The sequence below is a fragment of the Leptinotarsa decemlineata genome, unplaced genomic scaffold (assembly GCF_025532065.1).
Source record: "Leptinotarsa decemlineata unplaced genomic scaffold, Ldec_3_MD MMD2_tig00001064_RagTag_RagTag, whole genome shotgun sequence".
In the NCBI taxonomy this organism is placed as follows: domain Eukaryota; kingdom Metazoa; phylum Arthropoda; class Insecta; order Coleoptera; family Chrysomelidae; genus Leptinotarsa; species Leptinotarsa decemlineata.
In genome coordinates, this window is record NW_027412558.1 from 9203542 (window position 1) to 9228573 (window position 25032).

At 36.0% G+C, this 25032-nt stretch overlaps 1 protein-coding gene across 2 annotated transcripts in view; it reads right to left on the reverse strand.

Moving 5' to 3' along the window:
- The window catches only part of EcR (Ecdysone receptor), a 494390-nt gene extending 474639 nt beyond the window's left edge, over positions 1-19751 (reverse strand). For both annotated transcript variants that reach the window (XM_074175644.1, XM_074175641.1), the window contains exon 1: positions 19588-19751. The gene's annotated coding sequence lies outside the window, so the exon portion shown is untranslated. The remainder of the gene's footprint in view (positions 1-19587) is intronic.
- Between the last annotated feature and the right edge of the window lie 5281 nt (positions 19752-25032).

Here is a 25032-nt window from a genome sequence, read left to right on the forward strand (position 1 = left end):
GTGCATTCGCGCTCTCTTAGCTACGTCACGTTTGGTTTATGGTTACCAGTGGCGGCCGGCGTTATTTTCTTCAGGGTATTATTCACAACAATGTTATTTGTTTGTCTACAAGTGTGAAACAAGGGAAAACTAGAAATGAGACAGTTAAAAAAAAAGACAGTTTTCACGAAATTAGGCCTACGCCACGAAAACTGCACTGTAGAAAATAGTAAAGTTTTCATTTCGATTTTTGGAATCGAACTATTTTTGTTTGTCTCAATATTATTCATCAGAAGCCGATCTTCCTTACATTCTCTGATTTGATATTCAAGTAATAACAAATGAATGATGTTTTTTTGTTCAAATAGTCATATACTGGTGATGCAGTGTTTAGAACTTTTGGTGTAGTAATGATTATTACTGAAGTTTTTTCTCAACACCAAATCGTTATTTTAACACCTCGACACGTGTTTCGATCACCAAGAGATCATCTTCATCTTCAAATCGTCATATATCCAATTGGACTCCGAGAGACAATCTTTACTTCCAGCAACTTTTGGTGCATTCGTAAGTGCACAACGATAGACAACGATAAATATTTGGAAACACAATCAAAAGAAGCCAAGATAGGCCGAAAAACTGAACTACTGGTCAAATAAAACAGTCATGAAAGCTATGGTTGGGAACATAACAATGCTTTGGTGAAACAATCGCAACTATCAGCGTAAGAGAAATTACTAGATTTGGAAACTAGCTTAGACTGGATGAGTTTCGAAATGAGGAATAGACAAAATGAACTACATAGCGATTACACGAATCTATGGTCTTCAAGAACAACACTCATTGTCCCACAGTCATCCATATATAAAATAGGGATGAATAACACTGATACGAAGCTAGAAAAGCTTCTGAAAATGCAAAGAAATCCGGAGTGTGGAGCAAAACAAAATCTCTGAGATAAATTGAAAGACTCAGTAAGAAGAAGACAATTCGGGGAAGCAAAACCGACCAAACAATATATTCTGGAACCTCCGATCCTCCGATAATTCAGTAAAATCGAGACAAATATGGTAAAGGGGCGATATGTCAACAGAAATGGTTTTATAAGGAATCACGAAGGAATACGTTTGAGAAAACAGCATAGAACCTTCTGTTACTTTCATACATTAGATAATACGTTCATCAAATCAATCAACCATGTGTCGGGGAAACAATGGTAACAGCTAAAAAAAAGTTGTCCTCAAATTATAGTTTATCCTCATTGTCATGAAATCTTGTAATGGAAGAGCACTGATCTGACAGGTCATTGACATCAGTCAATAGTCATCCATGTATCACCCTGAATCGACCATGAGGGACTAGAACCATCGAAACGTTCGAGATAAAATCGACAGAAATTGTCAGTGAGAGAAATGAAATACTTACTGAAAATATGAATCATTACCTACTAAAAGAAATCTATAACCACAAATGTCTTCGATCAAACACGGAACCATAACATATATCAATCTTCGGTACATACACCAAAATATCTTCTGGTTGTGAGCTTCATAGGTTGCGTAATAGCATGGTTGGTGACACAAGTGGATCAAGCAGGATGTAATTTCAGTTCTCGTATCTGACAATTTTGGAACCTTGGCATGCCAAGCACCTCAAAAAAAGTATACTTTGATAAATCCAGATGATACATTGTTACACGAGTACAGTCAAGAAGTTTCGAGTCTTCTGGGAAAGAAAATGTTTGCCCTTCCACTTCTCCATCTTGATAAAAAAATGTGGGAATCTTCCAAAGGAAAGAAGAAAGCAATGAGTTTCAAAAATCAATTGTATACAAAGATTTCCACATTTCTTTATATCAAGATGAAGAAGTAGAAGGCCAAAAACTTTCTTTCCAAAAATTGATCCCTCTTAAAATTATACCCTTTCATCCTATGGCTGGGATTTAATCAAATGAGCGAATGAATGTTATTTACATACTGTCATCAATGACATGTGTGACGGTGAGTGGTGTTTTTATGGTGTTATCCGTATTTGCTACTGAAGAGCTGGTATGGCAAGTGTCTCATGGCGAAACATCGGATGTTTATCTGTGAGGTTGATAGTGTTCCATGTAAGTGAAATGTTACTTCTTTCATTAATTATATTTTGAAGCCATCCTGGGACTGTATTCATTCAATGTTTATGTACAGACTGTATGGACTACCCAAAATCCACAAAAAGGATGTTCCGCTCAGACCGATCATTAGCTCCAGAGATTCAGCCACCCAGAACTTATCCAGATTTTTACTACCAATAATCAAACCACTGCAAGGTAAAACATCATCTTTTGTAAAAAATTCGAGGCATTTCGTTGAACTACTAGGGGAAATCAAAGTCAAAGAGCAGAATCAACTGATCAATTTCGACGTGGAAAGCCTCTACACCAACTTTCCTGTCAAAGAAGCACTTCAAATCATACAGAAGAAGCTATCCGAAGATGGGAACCTGAAAGATAGAATAAACTTACCGATACAAGTGATCATGGAATTACTAGGATGCTGTGTACGAAACTGCTACTTCCAACTGAAGGGCGAATTCTTTACGCAAGATGAGGGACTGCCAATGGGATCGCCACTTTCACCGGTTATAGCTAATATATATATGGAGTGGTTTGAAACTCTGGCCATTGAAGAAGCCCACAAAAAGCCCCAAGTCTGGTTAAGATACGTAGACGACACCTTCATAATATAGAACCATGGGACACTTTCCTGAAGCACATCAACAACGTAAGTCCTTCCATCACTTTCACAATGGAGAAGGAAGTCCACAACGAATTGCCTTTCTTAGACGTATTGGTGAAGAGGACCGACACTAAATGGGAAATATCTGTATATCGAGAACCCACTCACACAGGACAGTATCTGAACCAGAAATCCAACCACCATCAATCGACTAAGAGAGGAATCATTGAGGATCTACTAGACCGTGCTTTCGGGCTCTGTAATACAAAGAAAGGTCTCGAGAAGGAACCAGGCATCATCAAAAATGACCTTCAATGTACTTCAGAGTACAATGTACATCAGAGGATTATCGGAAAGGAAAATGGTATAATAGCCGAAACCGGTCAACAATAAAGAAATATAGTGGAAAATAGACAAAAGTGTGTTTTTGTAGTGTATCCTCAGTTAACATCAGGACCTGCTTCAGATCTGGGAACAGTATCCGTAGCAGCCTCACGAAAACCAGGCCACCAAATGCGGACTGCGATTTCAAGAATTGTATTTACCCTGCAAGTGCGGATAATCATACATCGGTGAAACTAAGAGGCCATTGAAAGTTCGCATTGCTGAGCACAAGAAACACACACAGCGAGGAGAAACCAGCAAATCCGGAATAGCAGAGCATGTTTGGACTCATCAACATAACATCAAGTGGGCTCAGGCTGAAATCATCCACAAAGAGGAACACTTTTTTAGGAGAAAATTCAAAGAAGACGCGTAAATGTTGTCCAACAACGCATTTAGTCAAGCTAGCGTAGATATACGTAACATATGGAAACCTCTAATCAAGAGAAAAACGACCAACCCCCGCCAAACGGTCATCTCCCGCTAAAACCAATGAAGCGGAGAGAGGGAAGAGGGGATAGGTGAAAGTACTCGAATGACCTATAAATAGTCAGATGTCGGAGGAATAAGTCCAGTTATCACTCGAAGACGATAGTGGATACTAACAATCGAAACGTCGTGACATAACTTGGTTTGGATTCTTTTAATTTTTAATATTTCAATTTTTCATTTTTTGTTAATAATACTTTTTAATTTTCAGCTTTTATTAATATTTCAATATTTTATTTTTTTGGTTGTTGCTTGTATATTATTTATTTGTAATTACAGTTTATATTTAATTAAATTGTTATTTTCGGTTGATCTTTTTAATTTTTTTTCAGGAATTTCAAATCAATTTATATTATATTAGACAATGGAAGTCCGAACTGATAAAATACACCACGAAACATTGTCAACCACCTTCAAACAAACGAACAGTGTTTTTCTTATTCAACATTCATATAAAAGTATTTGTTTTGAAAGTATTTTTCATTTCGTGTAATTCAATGTTTATATGAAAATATTTGTTTCCAAATGGGTTTTTCTTCCAGTTTGTGTATGAAAGTTACCTCTTTGCATGATCTACACATCTTTGTATATAGGTTATTTTTCAAATTGATAGCTTCTTTCCTGTGGAAGATTCCCAGATTTTTTGTATCGAAATGGAGAAGTAGAAGGATAAAAACTTTCTTTCCCAAAAATTAATCTCTCTTGAAAATAAACCATTTCAATTTTTGAGTATTGTTTCGAGAACTACCTGCATTTTCCAGCTTTTCATATTGTATTGCCGATGCTAAAGAACTGTTAAGAACAACAATATAACAATAATGTTGAGAAGTTATATAACAATATAACTTCTTAATTATAAATCCGAGTTACTCCTATCAGTGAAGTCTTACACAGCTTCCTTTTCGAGAAATAGTGTCCTGTGAGAACTCCAAATTTTTTTTATATATCGTAGACAAAAATAGCTATTCGGCAAAGTAATCTAATAGCAACTCTGTAACCCACTTCCAACACTTAAAATTAAATATATTTTTACTTTTTGGAATTGGTACATATATATTTTGGGCCAGTTAATAGCCCCTTGGAATCGAAACACATGTTGAATGACTTGTACTAAAAGTCAAATTTCTAGGTTAACAAGATTTAAAAAATCAGCCAGGTTACTATATTTATGCGCAGGAGTAATAAATCATCACTTCTTATGAGTGATTTTAATGATCTGGAGTAAAAATTATGAGCCACAATCTACTGAAAAAATTTTCAAAGGAAAAAAAGAATAAGGTAGCAATCAAGAGTTGTGGACGTTCATTTAGTTTGGATGTTGACTGAATGTTGAGAAAAGAAAGTATAATTGCAATAAAAATCTTAAAAGCGTAACACCATCAGAAATCTCATGAGTTGAATAATTCCATTACAGCAACTTTCTCACTGTTCACAAATGCATTAAAAATTAGAAAATCAGATCCGAACTGCTCAAGTCGAAGTATCAAATGATAACCAAATCACTAATAAATATTACCATCAGATGATAACGTCCTCTCTGTGATAAGAAAATATTGGGGTCATTGCTTCCGATAAATATATGAATGGAAATGCAGACCATTATTATAATTGGGTAGTTTCTACATGAGTCAATGTCGGTTATGTAACTATGAATATGCATATAAAAACCGAATGATAAGTTTTAAGATATTTCTGACTATAAAACATTTGAGAATTAAACAATCTGATTTCAGACATTCTATATTCATTTTATTTCATTTTAAGGACAAAATACAAGCACTACAGAAAACTCGCTGAGGCGCTCTAAAAGCTGTGCCTGTGCGAAAGTAGCGATTCAAATTGGATTTGAATCACTGGAGATTAAATTAATTTGGAAAAACGTTTTCAGGAAGTTTATTCCACATAAACTCAGTTCTCCAAATGGAAGAGTTCTTGAATAGTGCAGTTTGAGGTATATTGAGTTGAACCTCAAAACGATGAGCAGCCACAGTCCGTCGCGTATTTCTGATATGTACTGCTCTTGGTGAAATCAAATGTGCCAAGTCACCTGAACACCTCTCGTGAAAGTATCTATAGAAGAGCGACAAATCTCCAACTTTTCTTCGATGTTCCAAGACTATCAATGTTGCAAGTGATGTTCGTGTCTCCAATCCCCCCGCGCTTTCATTTCGGCCACACACTCTTAGCTAATGACCGTCATTCGTTCCCGCACGCCCCGCACCGCACTCCAACACAACACAAATACGTAGTATAAAAAAGTATTAGCAGATTGACAAACGACAAATTCCCCACTTTGTTGACAGTTGACAACATACCACGACTAGGATACAGCTGTCTCAGAATATTGAACGAGTTCTTGCAGAGGTAGCTAACGTGCTTGGTAAATCTTAGGTCAACATCAAACCACAGACCTAGGTTTTCGATTTCACTCACAAGAATCAACGGCATTCCTGCTAACCTGATTTGAAAACGTTGAGTTAGCTGATCACGTTTTGATTTAGTTCCAAGAAGCGTCGCTACTGACATCGTTCGGTTGAGTGTGAGATTATGTGCAGTTGAGATATTGTATAAAGACGATAAGTCTCCTTCAATTTTAGAAGTTGCTGAAAGGATTGAGTTGCTCGTAAAATCTAGGTATGATCGAGTATCGTCGGCATACCTAGATTTCACGAGCAATTCAATCCTTGCAGCTGGAACTTTGAAGTCACATTCTCGCCTCTCGATAAAGGGCCTCAACTTTGCTTCACTGCTGCCAACAGTGCTGCAGCAGAAGTGATATTCTCCTCTTTGACTATTGTACATCCAGTCTGCTTTTAAAATTGACTACACTCTCTATGGTGATCTGAGGATTTAAGATGAATACTATAATTCTTTATATTATTATAACGCTTTGAGTATATTAAAGTTTTTCTTCCTAGAGTTTTCTTAGCTTTTTCATAAAATTTATTCCAGTCCTCACGCTGCGTATAATGATTCTTCGGTTTGTGAGAATCTCAGAAAAGAAACAAGTCCATCTCTGGCAAGTTGGTTCGGAAATATAAAAGCGAAAGCACAATCACATCCAATTATCAATAATGATAATGGCGGTCGAGCGAAAAAATATCCATAATAATTGAGAACGTTTGATTAATGGGAACAGAATGAGGCTATATTACTTCTCTATATTTATTATGTGTGCTGCTGAGAGTCTAAATGATCGCTGTATTTCCAACGGATGTCAATATTGCGACAACTCGTGATAAATGCATTTCTACTTTAGCCATCAACAATTTCAGAATTGATTTGAATTATGATTAAATATTATTTTCATGAAAAATTTTCTATTCTTCATTATATTTGATTTTTATTATTTTTGTAAGCTGACTTAATGAGTAGTGATTCAATGGCATTTTCTTCCCTCAAGTTGAACTGGACAAACGAAAAGTCGGTAATCAAGGTAAGTATTTCAGGTAGTCCTATTACGAATTACGTCAAGATAATTTTGTGCTTTCTACAGGAGAATCTTTAAGGCGCTTTAAGAGCGGTTCCTGTGCGAAAGTAGCATTCACATTGGATTTGAATCGCTGAAGATTAAATCCATTTGGAAAAACGTTCCCAGGAAGTTTATTCCACATAAACAAGTTTCTCCAAATGAAAAAGTTGTTGAACAATGAAGTTTGGGGTGTACTGAGTTGAACGTCAAAACGATGAGCAGCCACAATCCGTCGCGTATTTCTGATATGTACCGATCTCGGTGAAATCAAATGTGGCAAATACTTTCCGTGAAAGTATCTATAGAAACAAGACAAATCCATAACCTTCTTTCGATGTTCCAGACTATCAACGTTGCAAATGATGTTCGCGTCTCCAATCAGGCGGATGGCTTTTTTCTGGATGGAATCCGCAGCAGCTTCAGCGTATGCTTAGACGTGGAGCTCAATACATGAGAACAATGCTCCAAAGAAGATGATCTGAGCTATATAAGGCATCAAAAGTTGCTGAGGTGTGTACAGTTTTCTGGTTCGGAACACTGTTCCAAACTTTTGAATAGCAGCCTTTGTATTCCAAATGAAATGAGGAGAGAAGTGTGCTGTGGTCAGCAAAGCAATATAGTGGATTCTTCGTTTTTCGAATTGGCCGTTGATTTTCAATAAAAAGAGGGTTGAAGACAATATAGATCCCTGGGGAAAGCCAGCGTTGATAGTAAAATTATTCGTGAGAAATCCATCGACGGCCACTTGCAGATAACCTTCTTTCAGGAAGCTGGAGAGTCGTATACACAAAAAAGATCCGAAAAGCCATAGCATCAAAGTTTGTCCAGCAAACCCTCATGCCACAAACCGTCAAAGGCCTTAAAAATATCAAGCGCAACAGCTCTTGACTCTCCATGTTTCTCGATTGGGTTTTTCCAAATATAGGTGACATACGATAGAAGGTGGCTTATTGATCTTTGTTTCCGAAAACCATATTGATGATCGCTAAAGATGTTAGAGCCTTCCAAATATTTAACAATCGGTCTGTCTGTCTGTTTTAAAATATGTTTTTCCTTTGATCAGAATATGGTGGTTTATGGCTTTCTCCATGATTTTTGATATCACTGATAGCAAATAAACTGCTCTATAGTTACTTGAAAGACTTTTCTTGCCCTACTCGGGAATAGGCTGAACGCGAACAACCTTCCATCGAGAACGAAAAACCCTTTTCTTGTAAGACAGGTTGAAAAGTCTGCAAAATACTGGTGCGAGTTCATTTCCACCTACAATCCTTTCTGACCTGATGTCAATTACAGTTCTCCTGTGCCCCTCTAAAGTAGTGGATATGATACTGAAATATTAGATTAATTGTTATTTCAATGAAAATCATATCATTACATACGAGTGTATCCCAGTGAAACTCTTTTGGAACTGGTGGGACGATTCTCCAAAAGTACCGGCGTTTCAGAAGATTCGTGGCCTTGATTGAGTTAAATCAATCACCTTCTATACTCGCCTGGTAAATACTGAAGAGGCTAGTGAATTGAATCTGACATACGTTAACATTTCCTCGCATCAGATATTTTTACATATGCCGGCTGTCACCGGACATTTGTTTGATGAATATCAATGGAAGTCTAATAATGCACAATTGCCATAGTATATAGCATCATACTTATTAATAAACCTTTCATCAATTTCGCATACGAAAAAAGACAATTAAATACTTCCACTTGCTTCGAATTCTGTGGAGCATAACATTCCAGCAGAATGCAATTTTTTTAAAGAGAAACGCAATGTAAATGAATAACGATGCATCGAAACTCGAGCAAATGACGTTTTAAACCTAGTATATTTCATTCATTTTGGCAATGGGTCACAGAGAATGTGTCACGTCCGATTTTTATGATAGTCCTTTGGTAATTGAGAGCCGAAAGTCAACGTTGTTTATAACCGAACTGAAAATAATGAACTCAAGTGGGTTGCTTGTTTTTTTCGAGAATGCTTCCTGGAAAATGACGGTACGAGGGTAATGAGTAATGTTAATGGCAAGGCTATGGTCATGATTCACAACTATTGTGTAGACAAAAACTTCATGTCAGTCTCATGCAAGTTGTGGAAGGTTTTATACTGTAACTGAAAGCTCAAGGAAAGAAATTAGTACGGTGAAAAGCAGATATGCTTCCTAAGTACTTAATAATTATCCTATGGAAATATGTAACAGAACCTAAACTTTGTTTATTCATCATCGAAAGCAAGTTGTTTTTTTGATTTAATGAAAAATGCCATCATATTTTCAGGTGATGTTCTGACATAACATTTGAACTTTCTTCAGTCATGCTATATTCCTTTTACCAAAACAACGATGACAATTATTATCGCAACACGAAAAATAACTCAATATCAACGTATCAATTAGCTTGATCTCCAGTGACTCTGCTAATAAATCACAATATAAATAATAACCTTTAAAGACATGTAGCTCGTGTGCTTATATTTTGTAACATATTTCCTGAATCTCAGCTACACATGTATCTCAATTATTAAATTTCTACTCGATTATATGAGACTAAATCTTGATTATTATCACAAATATCTACATTCCCAACTATCCTTTGGTCTTAACTAAAAAATAACACATTCGATAAAGTGTTGCAAGTCATCATTTGTTTTGTTTGGACCCAGGACATGAGGTGAAATGATGAAAGGATTTGCATATCATCAGATTACACACGGGAGCTGTAAAACCGAAATGAGTTACAGGAAGATATTCTGAATAATAGCAGTCTTAAAATTGACTCCTGAGGAACTCTATTTGCTACTAAACCTATATTTGATCTTACATTTGAATTAACCATATACGGTTGAAGATTATTGAATAATTCGCTTTTGAATTTATGTTAACTGATAAATTAACCTAGAACATACTTTCTTTGGGTTGAAAAGTGAAATATCGGTCGATAGTATAGTATCCTGTACATATAAATCTTCTGGAAAAAAGAAAACTATCATTTTGGAACACATTTTAACAAAGAAAATCCATTTTCCTGAGTGCTTTTTCATGATACGCATGATGTTGACCCTATTCAAGTAATGAATGATATCGAAGCCCGAATTTTTTCTTCAGTTTCAAGAATCAAAAATAAATTTTCTCCCTGTTTTGTCCGTTCCGTTATATGATATGTAATACTGAAGCTTCACAATGAAACTTATCTTCTTTAATTTGCTGTTTTATTCTATTAGAAACCTTATGGAATCAAACTGATTGTAATGTCGAGTATGGACGATATTTTGATTTAAATTTGTTGTTAAACATTGTAGGGAATAGGCAATTTTATTTAATTTCGAAAATTACCTTTCAAACCAATTCTCGGTTTGAAAGATTTTTCCAAGCCAATCTCTTAGCTATTTGATTTCCTAATGGAATAGTTGAATCAATTCATTACATGTCTGAATTTGACCGATTGGGAATAGTGCATATATTGCAACTGTTTATCTACCAGATGGTATCTTAGGTAGTAACAGTTGATGAGAATTAATTGTGCGTAAGACTAGTATGAAGCCAAAAATAACATGAAGACTGGTCTGGTTGATTTCATACCAAATGCTAGGATATTGCTACGTTTTTCCCCGAGGGTTGACCAATAATTGACTATACTGAATATTCGAACTTAACTTTAATTAATTTTAAATTCACAAACACTTCAACTAAAACTTCTTTGAATGCTTGAAAACTTATTTGAATGTTTATCACCTTACTAGATCACTTCGCGTACCGCACTGTAACGTCCAATTGACTGTCTCGATATCCTCGTGGCTAGCCTTTAAATATCGTAATCGAATGTGTTCAAAATGTATCTGAAGTTCTTTCGAAGTCGGTAGCATTATTCTCGTTGCTTCTCGATTGGCAGGGAATCGTCGTGCACTCGCGCGGTCTTGGCCACGTCACGCTAGGTTAATGCTACCAGCGACGGCCGGCGTTATTTTCTTTCGGGCATCATTTCCAACAATATTTAGGAAACAAGGAATATTGTAAGGTCACGAGTGTTCCAGACACGGGCATTCAATTCCAAAAATTGGCCTTGAACCAGTTGTGAGAAACCAGCTGGGCCAAGAAAAATGCTGAAAAACTGCACCTGGGGCATACTTCAGAAAACCTTCATAGAAGGACCGTCTGAGAAAACAACTGAAGAACTGCTTCATCAGAGCAGGTATCGGCTCAGAATAGTTACAGGACTGCTTTCTGATCACTGTCCACTTGGAGGTTACCTGAAGAAAATAAGATCTTTGCTGTATTGAAAATCAAGTCCAAAAAATGTTGGAATAGCAGTCATGAGAATACTGGGGGCAAAAGGCAATATGATCATGAGGCTGAAGTGTGTTTCAAAGACTTGGAAATATAGACCAGCCAGATGGCTCCCAAATAGAGTGAAATAAATGCCTTAAAACGTTTCCTCTTGCAAGCTTTGTCAGTCAACCAAATTCAATTTTGAAAAAGAATTTTAACTCCTAAAAAAGTAAAAAAAAAGATTAATGTTCACAATTGAGTTACAATATCCAATAAATATAACAAATATATTTCTTACAAGATGAGGAGTATGTTAAATTTTTTTTTTCGGAAGCAACGACAGGTTATATAACTTCTCCTGATCATTTGGATGACTAGTGAGTGTGTGAAATATTTTTCCTTTATATCAAAGATAGAGATGATATTTTTTCAACACATTACTTGAATATATCTTCATTGTTTTTCCACTGCATTCTGTAATATTTCGCCAACCTCTATAAGCATCCCAAAATAGCTATACTTATAGCTTTGATGCCAAACATCTGTCATCGAATTATAGTCTATGACAATTGAAGGAAGCACAAATTGTGTCGCGTAGATGTGTCACATGCTTAACGCTGAGCTGAGTTCATATCAAACAAAAGTTTAGTAGAAATTACTTTTGATATCCTTGAATATATTCAAATCGTCCAACGCGAAGTTGGAAGAATTAGACAAAAGTTGCATGTCCATTTTGAGGAACAGAGAATATGTTTCTTCGGGTCGCAACTATCACTGCAGGTTTTGATGAGGTTTTTTGATATTTGCAAATAAAACTAAAACTGCTGAATGTTGTTCGTTGTCTCTACCGCCATCATCTCAAATAATTCGGAAATAACGCAGAGAAACTTTTTACGCTGTTTCATGTTTGTTATAATCTGGTACAGGCCAATGTTCACTTTTTCAATACGGATATTTAATGATTCACTTCATCAATTTTAGTAACTGATATTTTAACAAATTCTGCTATGTATCACAACACTGGCATTTCTTTCCATTTTGTTCTCCAGAAAAATATCAGCAGAGATGTTTCAAAACGAGTAGAGACCAATATTTCCCCTCAAGAACTCGCATCTAGACTTAACTCCCAATATCTCATGAAATTCAGTTCTTTAAGTTTTTGCGATAGGATACAAGTGTTGTTCAAAATCCAATTATCACCAGAAACTCCACCATTTGTCAAAGCACATTCATTTCTCATATCCAACAGAGATGTTTCAAAACGAGTAGAGACCAATATTTCCCCTCAAGAACTCGCATCTAGACTCAACTTCCAATATATCATGAAATTCAGTTCTTTAAGTTTCTGCGAAAGGGTACAAGTGTTGTTCAAAATACAATTATCACCAGAAACTCCACCATGTGTCAAAGCACATTCATTTCTCATATCCAACATGGCACGCGTGTTTGATTTTTACATTTGAACACCAAGGAAGTTTCACTCCCAAATGTACTTGGATTTTTTCATTAGAATCTACGAAGTCGCACGAAGATAGGTTATCGAAACTTGTGAAGTGAAGGAACCTCAACGAATTCAATATTTGAAAGATTAGTTTTCGATTTTTCGTTTATCAACTGTCTCTACGAGTAGTAACTCTTGTACGAGTATCAAAACGTCCGTTTCAAGTGAAACTCTTTCATATAGAAATCCTATCGAGGTTTAAGTTGAATCATATTGTATTGAGATAAAACAACTTCCTACCCAACCGGAGCCTCACATCTATCATCTGCCAAATTTTCCACTTCGCGGGTTTCGAAAACAATAGTAACTTCAATTCGACAGTTGACAAAAATCGTGAAACTTTCCTGACGTTCAGTACCTTCAATCAGATTACTCATAACATGAATCCCATTTCTCCAATCAGTAACCCCAATCGCAACTCCGGATTCTAAATATACACCTCATGCACTATCGGAACGGTTTTATATTTAAAGCGCGAGAAGATAGACCAACAAACTTGACTGAATGCGTGTATACAAGTTCTAGGAGTAAAAATAGAACTGCACTGGTATGAATCGGGTGAAAGGGGTGAGCAGGAGCGGAGCGGGGGCGGATGAGATGGTAATTTACTTAATGTCTTCTGCTGGTACCTATTGACACGTTCGATCTAAATATAACACCTAGCGAGCTGTTTTCGCAATGTAAACTGAACTAGGGGAAAAGTTCAAGGTGAATCATTCACATAGACAGTACCACTAAGAAGATTGTGAAATGAAGGTTTTTATTTTTAACGCTATCAACAGCATTAGTTTCTTCTTAGATAATTTTGGGGACTAGTTTGATGAAAACTAGAATTCAGAAACCATCAGATAATGGAATCTTCTGTACTTAAAGATATATGTATGATGAGATGAAAAAATGCTATGTTGAAATGTTTACTTGAAATGTGATGTCGGAATTCGAAATTGATATCCTGTGTGATTTCAAAATGATCAATCAATATAGATCCTTTGGCCCCATGTTGGGCGCCAAACTGTAGGACGTATCTTCAAAGAATGTTGTTACGTGAATGGAATTAAAGTACAAAGGCATATGGCATAGTGTGTAAAGCTCAACTATTATTAATGAACAATAACGTCAATATATCATTCAGTTCACAAACAAGGGATTCGATATATTTCGGTTTGGAGTATTGCATTACGAGTTGCATATTTTTCAAGTAACCGGCAATATAATGTCTCTACTCTGAATCTGCTATAATACTTTAATAATATAAAGCCCTAATAAGACTCAACAACAGGTCAAAGCTCTCACTAACACACTCTGGGAGTCTGCTGAGAGGGTACAGAAGGAAGATTTGTGAAACAGGTAATGAAGGCGATACAAGTGAAATATTAGAGTGGACGACTGGGCGAATTTACTGTTCTCTTCAACTCTATCATGTGAACTTCCTGCAATCGAAGCAAACTCTTCTATTTCACTGACAAAATATTTGAGAATACCATCGTTACAGTGCTGATAAGACAATAGAAACAAATATATTAATGAATATTATCTTAGTCTAATTTGATCTTTGGAAACTGACCAAATACGCGATGGTCATTCACAACTTTTAAGACGACATATATGAATTTTATATGTTACATATTTCCTGAGACTTGTTGTGAACCCTAATACTTCATTTAAAAAAACAACTTATATTTGAATATTTACTACAGCCCTGAATCTTAAGTGCTGTTAAGACAATAGAAACTAAAATATTTTCTCCGTTTCATCAACTTTGCAAATAATCTAATTTAATTTTCTTCGACGAAGATCAGCCAAAAGGGTAAAGTTGCTGGCCTCCAACCTGAATGAAATGAGTTCCGTGGTGGCCGTGGTAGGGGACGGACGTGCTGATAACGTCCGTCCACAAAGAAGGTACGCGGATGCCATGTGCTATCATGGGGCTCCGTTTTGTGTTGTGTCGTATTAAAACTAAAATGTGAAGTGTCTAAAAAAGTGAAGAATAAGTGGCCCCCTTTATTCACGCCGGTATCCAGGCCGGGGTGGTTCGGATAACCACGTAAAGGGGGCTATATATGTGAAAAATTATCAAAAGGTATCCCAAGTAGGAGGCGACTTCAAATAATCAAACTGTTTTTGTTAAAAAAAACTATGGTTTTTTTATTATAAAAAGTTAAAAAAAAAGTGGGTGGCAGCATTGCTTAGTGCAAGACCGCTGCGCCCCCCGACGAAGCTCCTGTTAACCAACAGGAGGAGCATTGGTCATATGCGCCTGACGATAGGAAGCAACGACCATCCAAAATAGAGAGGGAGAGAGAGAACCTGAATGAAATCAAGACGACGTGCAGAATTACACTTCAACGGATTCTATGATGATTCAGCTTCAGATATTATAAGGTTACAAATACATACAAAAAACATTGAAAAACAAGTAAAGTTCTTGTGATGCACTGTTGGGAACCTTTGGTACAGTAACGAATATTTCTGGAGTTTTATCACAACACCAAACAGTTATTTCAACACCTTATGCAAACAAACCCTGTTAGCCTTGAGCAGACAACGAGTTACCGCAGGGCTAGTACTATAGTGCCACCAAGATTTAGCCAAAGCTTCGGTAGATAATAACATTATCCTGAGGTGGGTTAAAGGGGCACATCAGGAGTAAAGGTAATCGCATTGCCGACTCTTTAGCCAAGAAAGCGGCTGGACTAAGAATTTTAGAACCCAGTGGCACCTACGGCCTGCTGACTTCGACAATTGCGGAACTAGCGAAACGTCACACCCATTCTCAATCCCTAAAGAGATGAGATGAAATCAAAGGATGTAATCTTGCAAGGATCACCCTGGGCGACCCTGGAAAGCTGGCGCCGAAGAAATATCTGGCGATGACCAGGAAAAATCTACGCTTAACAGTAGGATTTCTGACTGGCCACTGTCACCTCCAAAATATGGGGCTAGTGGACACACATCTATGCAGGATCTGTTAACAGGAAGATGAAACTGTCAGGCATGTTCTATACGAATGTTCGGAGTTATGTGTTAGGCGAGTCTTGGCCTACACCTGCCGATATAAAGGAGATATCTCCCAGAGACCTGTCCACCTTCCTAGACGATGACCTAGGAGGACAACTCTTCGGGAGGATGTACAATGGGTCACATGTGGCCTAAGTGCTGTGGGCCTACACTCACCCTCGCTATTCTACAGATACAGATACAAATAAAGTTGACAAAATATTTTCGAGTTAGTGCATAAAACAAGTAATAATCGACGAAATTTATTATGTTCAGAAGTGATTCCTTGAAAATATCACATTCGAATTCAAATATGCTTTTTACGGGCGTTTGCAAACCTAATATTTAGATAGTATATACTCCCACATTGTCACTTTAAGAAACTTTATTTTGAACCATGTTTTGAGTAGAATGTATCAGTCATTAGTTACTTGATATTTTCTCTATTTTCGACCAGTTTAAATCACCCAAAGCGTGTTAACGAACATTTTAAGTGTGTTGAGATAAGTAGTAAAAACAATGTAATTACCATACACCTTTGTTGGAATGAAGCTGACACACACTTATCGTACACATATGGATTACTTAACGACTGTGACTCATACCTTTTCCTGAGGTACCCAAATTTCACACTCGTTTTTCGTTACGTAATAATCATTTTTGGTCCTACCGCTATAATTCGTGCTGCAATCTCTAAATCACCCCTCAACATTATATTCTTGTTTTTAGAGACAATCTATTCAAATTCAGAATTTATGAACCGAGAACGGAATACATAATGAGGCCAGCATGTGTTTACTGCCCGAGAACTCTGACGAAAATTTTACATATTCATACCAAGTAGCCTGATGAAATTATTGACATTTCAATGAGATGAAGACCTATTTTCGAAAGTAATTTTTCAAGTTTTTCACCTGAAAACTTGAGTAACTTCGTTTTCTACTTTGAGAGCAGTCATTTGTGTTTGATATCGTGTAAGCGGATTTCAGTTATGATTATCTTGCTGTTCTATATAACATCCATCGAATACTTGGTAGTTAGGTTTTTAAAAGGTTTTTTCTCGTTACAGTCTGTGAAGAAAAATTATTGACAGGTTTTTGCAAAAAAATAAGTGTACAGTATTGTAGACTTAATAACTGGTTAGCTGCTCAATCCCATCTGTTTAAAACTTTTCAATTTTTAGATAAAGGTACTTCGAGACTTTGAGCTTCTATTTGTTATCCTAAATAAACTGGTAACTTCAGTTCAAAGCATTTGAATCTATATGGAACAATTTGGTATTATCAGCATATTCAATATTTGTTCCTGGCCCCATATCTACAAGCATAAAGACGATATCTCTATGTTACTCAATAATAACGAGTAACTTATGGTTAAATTCAATCTATAATACAAAATATACTATATTCGTATTGAAGTTTTGGCTTGAGCAGAGACGAATATGGTCCAAAAAAGTATGTTGCAATCCCAAGATTTACTTTCAATTCATTTGATTTCCCTTTACTTTTCTGATGATTATTGGTTATGGGTTAAAGTCCTTTAATTTTCAAAGGTTATTTCTGCTATTCTGTGTAATATTTGTAGAACCTTCAATGGAATGTTTGTTTTCAAGAAAACATTTCCAATATAGAAGGGTTAATTTAACTGTTCATTCGTGACATTTTCTTAGACTAGCTTTTCTTTAATTTCCTATTCACAGTGTCAGTCTACAATGGCGTGAAGTTTTGTTCCACTAGATCCAATCAGAATCTATCTGAATCAACCATAATAGTTCATCGAGGAAGGGAGCCATCAAAAAGTAGCAGTAGCCTGGCTCAAAATCGAAAATATCCTCAGGTCTTTCAGGTTTAAATTCTATGTGAATTTTATTCTTCGTGAAATATTTGCCATTCACCAAATTGGTCTGATTTATATTATTCATTTCCACTAATAGAAATATCATGACATACCAAACACATTCGCTATTTTCTGTTGTATCGTATTATCCAGTGTCAAGAGTTAAAGCAAGTCATGGATATTTTCGTGTCCTGAATAGTTTGGTTTCCGCATCTGTATATGATTGTTAATATAGCTCTGATGATTTTTTATATGTTCGTGTGGTAGCTAGGTGTATTTTTTCTTATCACTTTTGACTGGAGACTCTAACTTTAAGTGACCCACTTTATTTCATTCAATTGATTCCATTTTATGGTTTATAACAATGGATGTTACTTCAATTCTTCCACCTCAGTATTTCTTCAGAAAGTTTGTACCAAGTAGTGAATCACTGCCTTATGGTTAGTCTACCTAATTATATCATGGATCACTTCAAGAGAGAGCAAGAATAACAATACATTTGGGTAAATTTTCGTTTTAAGGGCATCCGGTGATTTTGAAAAAAATTGTGTGCACTTACGTATTTTGATGCGAAGATTACGAATTCGAAAGAAAAAAGCGGCGCTCTCTCTTATTCACAAAGTTACGGCCCTTCAAATTTCAGAAAAGGGCAACTTTTCAGCCTTCTTTTTCACAAAATAAACTATTTGAAAACACAAGCATTTATTCACTAGGTTACCTTTACACCTTATTCCTCTTTCTTTGACAGTTTTCACTTCAATAATCAACATTTTTCTTATGAAAAACCTAATTTAAAAACGAATGCTTCTTCTGGTGACATTCTTCTATTTCTAGGTTAGTTACTAGTTACATTTCAGAAAAAAAAACTGTTGGTATTTGTCGCCGCCTAATATTTCAAAATGGTAATACACCACCAAAAACCAATTTACGACCTAAAGAATGAAGGTAAAAACATTTTAATTACTTTAAGAATATTGACTGCTTCAGTCGTACCAACCATGCCATTAACCTTAATAACGTAAAATACAGAGATATGTAACCAAAAAGCAGCTGCGTACATTTTTTTTGGAAAAATCTTGATTATTGAAGTGGAAAGTGTCAAAGAAGGAGGAATGAGGTTTAAAGATGACCTAGTGAATAAATGCTTATGTTTTAAAATATTTTATTTTGTGAAAAAGAAGGCTGAAAAGTTGCCCTTTTTTTGAACTTTGAAGGGCCGTAACTTTGTGAATAAGTGAGAGCGCCACTTTTTTTTTCGGATTCGTATTCTACGCATTGAAATACGTAAGTACACACAAATATTTTTTCAAAATCGCCGGGTGCCCTCAAAACGAAAATTTACCTTCAAAGGGTGTTCATTTCAAATTATAAATATCTTATTTTGCCTCCACCCTTACTTATTGTATATCATTGAAATTTTGTATTCAGTAGACTTAATACCTAACTATTGCAAATAAATAAAAAAAATTGCTGGTGATGCTTAAATTTACTCACTGTGTAAATGAAGTCGGGAAGTCGGAAATCAATTATTTGTTGACTTGCTGAATTTGATGTTGCTTTAATGTTTGAACATGAATTAATCCATGTTCATATTGATTTAGGACGAGTACATTGACCTTGAAACTGACCTATGCTAATATGAGTGTACCAACAAAGTAGAAAATATACATTTGAACTTTTTGAACGTTGCATGAATAATAATCTGATTAATGTCATAACGCATTTACGATATAACCAGATTTCAAAGAATGAGTTAGTAATACCCGACGGAAATCATAACAAAACGGCTGTCCTTCACCGCAAAATGCACTTCCACTTTTCCGATAGTGAGTACACTTTTCCTGCAGACATGCAACCCAAAACACATGACTGCCTAACTCGAATAAATAACTCTCTTCGACCTACTAAAAGTTAACCTCAAATCTGTATCGCGAGACTCACCTTCTGCTCTCGCCAGATCACTTTAATCCATGTATTGGGCTTCGGCACTGATTCGAATCACCACGTAGCCGATTTTTAGTGATGCACTTTGGTGCATTTAGTGTTCCACCGAGATACACACATACAAACAACGTACAACCTACTACTATAGTAGAACACGACAGACTGGCGCGCTGTGCGCAAAATCGGAGAGCAATGGTGGACGAGCTTGCGCCATGCCAGGGCTGCATCGCATGAATTGAATGTTTATGTTTTCGAGGGACACCGGGGACTTGTGGGAGTTGTGGGTCGTGTAGTACGGTTTATTAGGGGTTTGCGAGCTGCAGGGAGGCCGGGGGTGTGTTTCGTTGTCCTTCGCGGAAAGGTACTTCTGATGAAAAAAATTCGGGCAGTAGTAGGTGATAATGGAGGAAACTGAGAGGTTAGGATGATGTAATGCAGGAATCCGGGTTTGCACCACGATCAGCTGAATTCATTTCACATAAACTTCTCTACTTATAATGGTGAAATGGAAACCAAATCCCTGTAATTATAGAATCAAAGAGATTGTTTTTAAACATTCTCAGCTGAATTCATTAATTTAAGAATCAGTTTAAATCAATTGCATTATTGACACTGAGATGTCAATTTCATGTCTGTTAATTTCATCAATTTGATCATTTCATCATCACTTAGAGGACAAAATAATTGTAAATTTGATCTATTTGTTTGATTGATTGACTGATTGTTATTTCAGCAAAACATTTTCAAAAATACTTATTTACCAGCGTTCCGTCTTTACCTCTAGTTTCAATTTCATTTTAATCTATTATTATTGTAATTACTTTTTCTCACCATGATGTTTTCTTAAAGTATTTTATATTGTATTCATTTGTAATATTCAGACCGCGATATTACTCAGCTTGCCTCCATTTGTGCCAATGTTGCGCACGTATACGATATTCCGTCAAAAACGATCGATCGAATGCTTGAGGAGCTGCCCTAAGGATGATGGCTGTTGCTATGAAAATCTACATTATTCAAAACTAGTCGCTGAAGTTCTCAAGGTAAGCACAGTTCGATTCGATTTAATATATTTGCCCTCCCTATTTACCAAAGGTATGCAAAAAGACAACATTCAAATTCATGTCACAGGAAATACACAAAAAATAGAAACAATGAATATACATTCGATTATTCAATCACTGAGTTACATTAGTAGTAGTAAAATTATTTTATTGAATATTGGTCAAGTTGATTCCGTACTCTAACAAAACTTATGGTAGCATATTTCAATAAATTTATTGTCAATTGTTAAAGTTGCATGTATCATTTCAACGTAAAATACCAACACACGTGTAATATTTCAGTATATTTATTCTAATATTCCACAAAATATATACCAATAAATGAACTGCATTCGCTACTGGCAGAAAGTACAATTCCTCTGTACAATAAATTCATAACAACCACCCTGTATAATTATTCATTCTTTAAGTTTAACATTTCTTGTTGTCAAATTCCATGTTTTTTGGGGTAATCAGATAAGCTCAAGTTTAGAACAAAAATCTCAATCTTCATGGAAATAAAAGATTCACTTTTGATTCTTATCGAGCAGAAATTTTGGTTATCTTTCGCTGAGCAGGTGTTTCAGCTCAACACATTTGTGGATTCTAGAAACCAAAATAGAAAACACAAGTGAATATTATTAATTGTTATCTGTAGGTATAACATACCCACTGTCTTGGATATATTCGTAATATACCTTGGTTTTCACAATCTAATCTAATAAGGTCATCAATTATCTACGATAAAGATTCTGTTATCGAGTATAAACAAAAGAACATGCCAAGTTGACCGAATTCTTCTTCCACGTATTTTTTTTTCACCCTCGATCTTTCTTATCCTGTCTTCGACAGCCTACAACAGAAATCATCCTGTAATGTCATCATTGTTCAAAGGGTGACTTTATACCATTCCAGAAGTAGGCTGGCTATCTTTGGGAAACAGTTACTGTTTGGCTGAACCACTTACGAAGAACCTGCATCATATTGCTGACAGCTCGACTTGACTATTCGTACACTCCATGACAAGTAAGATCCTTCTTGTATATATACCAGACATATAACCCAGAAACCAAACTGAACCTGTCACAGTCAATAACGGGTACAACTTGGATGCTGAAGGGTAAACCGTGATTAATTCAAGAGTGTGCAAACAACCAAGGTTACATACCTCAATCCTGGAAGATTCTGCCAGTAGTCATAAATCTTCTTGCCATCCAGGTGTTCAATCTTTGTTTGGCAAAGCCTAAAGCGATACCAATTACAGGTTCTGGTCCGATGAAGCTACTTGCAACACCCTCCTCTGCAAGGGGGTCAGCAGCCTCATTGCCTTCCAGGCCAGTATGGCCAGGAATCTAGACCAGAGATAAGTCTTCCTATCGAGGAGAGTCGTTTTTGGCAATTTGCTACCAATTAAGACGTTGCTTGGTAGGAGCCAAGAGCTTACAACGTCGCTTGACTGTTCGAGAATATTTGGATTCTCCCAATCTCTTCGCACACAATTCAATAGCGTAAATTTCCCTATGAAATACAGTCGCATAGGTTCCTAGGCAGGTTAATATATCTGTCCTGGGTCTGCGATTGAAAACACCTGCACCAGAACCGGAAGTTGTTTTCGATCCATCTGTGAAACAATAACTATCTACTCCTAATATTTCCTTCTCCCGGAGGATCCAGTCCTCTCTACTCGATAACAGTACTTTGTAAGGCAGTTCGTAGTTGTTAGTTGGAGGCATGAAATAAGAGATAATTTCCAAAATGCTGTGACTTCCAGTGTCAATCAACACTCTGCATTAAATTGATTTGTCCAATTGGCAATGTGCACAAGACTATATGCAGTCCATCTAACCTCTCTCTCCCGAAAAATGTGGTGAGGATGTAGATCTAGAACGATCCCCATAACCGTTGACGGTGTGGTACTGATGGTACCTCTGATGGCCAGACAAGTCTGTCTCTGTAAGCCAGATAGCTTCGCCTGGGCCGTTTTGTTGTCGAAAGGACTGTGTTATACAATTCTCAGTTGAAAATTCTTTTACCCAGCGTCCCTCTCCGATATCCTCCGGCATTCGAATTCCAGCTTCAAGAATGTAACACCCTTTTTCACTAAGATCGAGGCTTAGTACACAATTTCACCTAAACGTCAATCCACCTACTATATTGAATACAATCATATCTAATGCGTTCATTAGATAATTTACTATCGCACTACTCAATACTCATATTTCACTGGCTCGATATCGGTAGTTCGAAATGTTTGTATTTTTAGTCCTAACAACTTGTAATTGTCGTGTTCAATATTATTGTTTATAGCACCATAGATATGTCTATTTATGAAAGTTCAAAGCTATACCGTTTCATAGAACAATAATATATCAGAGTTATGCCGATTAGTTCATTTGATGTTATGATCGTAGTCGATATTGGAAATCGAAACGGAAGCATAATGTCATTAGTCCAGAAAAAGTAGGCAAAAGTACGAAATAACGGTTGTCATCTAATTCTAATAGCAATGTAGTCTTGAGGACGAAACGTATCTGATTCTTTATATAACTTGGCCTAATGAAAAGCATCTTCGGAGAAGATGCCCATAATTAATTTATAATTTTATAATAATGCCCAAGTGTATAATAGCCCAATCAGGCTAGCAAGGCGAATCCAGCATTATTGCAAAAAGAAATACATCAATTTGTAGCTAATTAGTTGCCAAAACAAAGATTGTGTTGCTCGTGCCGATCCTTAGAAATCGCAAATAATGCTATCGTGATATCAAGGTAGCAAAGTAACTCAATAAATTATATACTTTCCTTTTGATCTTTACAGAATATTTAGTTGCTAAACCTTGGGTATAGCGAAACATTTTTGAATATTTTTTTTAATTTTTTTATTATTTTGCTATCTTGAAACTGTTTTTTCCTGAAATTAAAGATGTTCTAAATTTGTTGCTCACCTAAAGTGAACTTGAATACACCTTGAGTAACAGCAACAAAATAGTTGAAACCGATCTGCCGATTTTCAATTTTTTTTCCACGTTCTTGCTATCTTGAAACTGGTTTTCCTCAGAGTAAAAAGTCTTTCAAATTTGTTGCTCACCAGGAGTATACTCAAATACACCTTGAGTATCAGCAACAAATATTTGAAACCGATCGGCCGATTTAATTTTTTTTTTTCAGTTTCCTCATTCTTGCTACCTTGAAATTGCTTTTCTTTGGAATGAAAAGTATTTTAAATTTATTGCTCATCAGAAGGATACTCAAATACACCTTGAGTATCAGCAACAAAATAGGTGAAACCGATCGGCCGATTTTTAAATTTTTTTTTTCTCTTTCCTCGATGTTGCTATCTTGATACTGGTTTTCCTGAGAATAAAAAGCGTTTCAAATGTGTTGCTCATCAGGAGGGTACTCAAATACACTTCGAGAATCAGCAACAAAATAGTTGGCCTTGATCGGCCGATTTTTAATATTTTTTTGAATTCTCCCTGTTCTTGCTGTCTTGAAACTGGTATTTTTTGGAATACGGAGTGTTATGAATTTGTTGCTCACCAGAAGGAAACTTAAATGCACCTTGAGTATCAGCAGCGAAATAGTTGAAACCGATCGGCCAATTTTTGATTCTTTTTTTCATTTTCCTCGTTCTTGCTATCTCGAAACTGGTTTTCCTTAGAATAAAAAATGTTTCAAATTTGTTGCTCACCAGGAGTATACTCAAATACACCTTGAGTATCAGCAACAAAATAGTTGAAACCGATAGAACGATTTTTAATTTTCCTCGTTCTTACTATTCAGTTTTACCAGTTTCAAGATAGCGAGAACGAGGAAAATAAAAAAAAATAAAATCGGCCGATCGGTTTCAACTATTCTGTTGCTGATTCTCAAGGTGTATTTGAGTATACTCCTGGTGAACAACAAATTTGAAACACTTTTTATTCTGAGGAAAACCAGTTTCAAGATAGCATGAAAGTGGAAAAAGAAAAAAAAAATAAAAATCGGCCGATCGGTTTCAACTATTTTGTTGCTGATACTCAAGGTGTATTCGAGTCTCCTTCTGGTGGGCAACAAATTCATAATACTCCGTATTCAGAAAATAACGGTTTCAAGATAGCAAGAACAGGGAGATTTAAAAAAAAAATAATAAAATTCGGCCGATCAAGGCCAACTACTTTGTTGCTGATATTCAAGGTGTATTTGAGTATACTCCTAGTGAGCAACAAATATGAAACTTTTTTTATTCTAAGGAAAACCAGTTTCAAGATAGCAAGAACGAGGAAAAAGAAAAAGAATTCAAAAATCGGCCGATTGGTTTCAACTATTTTGTTGCTGATACTCAAGGTGTATTCGAGTCTCCTTCTGGTGGGCAACAAATTCATAAAACTCCGTATTCAGAAAATAACGGTTTCAAGATA